This window comes from Sapajus apella, unplaced genomic scaffold (genome assembly GCF_009761245.1).
Source record: "Sapajus apella isolate SASKATOON/1434 unplaced genomic scaffold, GSC_monkey_1.0 scaffold41, whole genome shotgun sequence".
NCBI classification, from domain to species: Eukaryota; Metazoa; Chordata; class Mammalia; order Primates; family Cebidae; genus Sapajus; species Sapajus apella.
Genome location: NW_022436981.1, coordinates 6,875,882 through 6,878,078, shown reverse-complemented (window position 1 = coordinate 6,878,078; position 2,197 = coordinate 6,875,882).

Genomic DNA, 2,197 nt, shown 5'->3' with positions numbered 1-2,197 from the left:
GTAAGAGTATTAGGGTTCTCTTAGAAGAACAAAACTAATATATATATGATATGTGTATGTAATATATATACACACATATATGTGCATGTGTGTATATATATAAAGGGGAGCTTATTAAGTTATTAAGTATTAACTTACCTGATCACAAGGTCCCACAATAGGCTATCTGTAAGCTGAGGAGCAAGGAAGCCAGTCTGAGTCCCAAAGCTGAAGAACTTGGGAGTTCGATGTTCGAGGGCAGAAAGCATCCAGTACTGGAGAAAGATGTAGGCTGGAACACTAAGTCAGTCTAGGTTTTTTATGTTTTTCTTCCTGCTTTATATTCCAGCTGAGCTGGCAGCTGATTAGATGGTGCCCACCCCAGTTAAGGGTGGGTCTACTTTCCCAGCCCACTGACTCAAATGTTAAGCTCTTTTGACAACATCCTCATAGATCCACCCAGGATCAATACTTTGCATCCTTCAATCTAATCAAGTTCACATTCAGTATTAAGCACCACAGCATGTCCTAAATGTTGCATGAGGCATATTTACACTGAAAACAATTCATTGATTTACCTAAAATTCACATTTAACTGGGCATCCTATATTTTATTTAGCATCCCTATCAGTCAATCTCCTGCAAAGTCTACAAGTGCTGTTCTGGAAGCCCTCCCTTTGCCAGACATGTCAGCTTAGCAGTGAACACTACTGCTGTAGTTTCAGCCATGATGCCTATCACATATGTGTTCAGTATCAAAGAGGAAGAGGAACTCTGGTTATGGTGAGTGTGACTGAAAGTGCAGGATTAGCTTTCATGCTGATATGCTCCTCTGCATTTCCAAGAATGAGGATAGCAGCTCTTTAGGATAGTAAAGAAGAAATTTCAGATCTCCACTAACTTTCTAGTTTGACAGGAAGCAGCTATATACATGACATCCTTGAAGTATTCCCTGGTTTGCTTAGGCTAAAAAGACAATTTAGAAATTTCCCAGAAATGCCTATTTTTCACAGATAAACATGGCTGAGATGCCAAGTAGACTGTTGTTGGAAAGTCACCAGATTGGAAAGCATACCCAGAGACAATATTTGACACCTAAGTGGCAGTCCTGTTTATGAGACACACATTTATGTTTACAGCACACTTATGGAGGAAAATTCAACAGTGAATATGAGACACATCTGCTTCTAGTAAAAGTCATTTTTTAGAAAACCTGCTAGCTACATTAATACTAGGTAGGAATAAAAGAATAATCACTGAGAATAAAGAAATTGTGTATTTTTAACAGATATTTTGAAAAGCTCTTGTAATGTTTATTATATTATAAGCAACCATCTATGGCATAAATTTAATCCAAATAATTTGACCATTTTTGTGAGATAAAGGTTTATTAAAAATTCTGTAGAAATCAAACATACAAATGTTTGCAAAGCTGCTACTGCCATTGCATTAGTATAAATGTGTTCTACCTTGCATCTTTTACTAATTTTTATGGCTGATTAACTATTCAAGAACCTTGTAAATGCTATGGCTTTATCAAACTTATCGTTTATCAAGCTTATCATAAACTACTCAACTTTCATAGTATAGTTTTTACAAAATGAAATGCATCTATTTAGATGTAGAGGTTGGTAAACTTTGATGAACATACTTACCTTGGTTATCAACATGGAAACTAAGTATTTTTATTTTTCCCAAATGATCTTCTCTGCTACTTTGCTGTCAGTACAACCCATTACCAACACAGGTAGCATCTTACTTCTCTCTGAGATTATAAATTTGTTTGGCCTGTCCTACCATTTAATATAATGTCCTATTTACATATATAGAATCACATGTTAAGTCATATACTAATTATTATTTTGTGTCTGGATTCATTTGTTCAACACATTTTTCTAAAATAGCCGTCTTGCTACGTATCAGTAATTTGCTTCTTTTTATTTCTGAGTATTGTTGTACTTTATGGTTTTAATACAGTTCTCAGTTTTTGGTTATTTTGAATACAGCAGCAATGAACATTCAGGTACATATCCTTACATGAATACATTTTATTTCTCTTGAATAAAACCTAGCAGTAAAACTCTTAGGTCATATTGCAAGTGTGCATTGAATTTAATAAGTCACTAGCAAGCAGTTTTTATAAATGGTTGTACCATTCTTCACTCTCACCAGTAGTGTTTACTGTTTATAGTTGTTCCTTACTAATCGTTGGTATTTT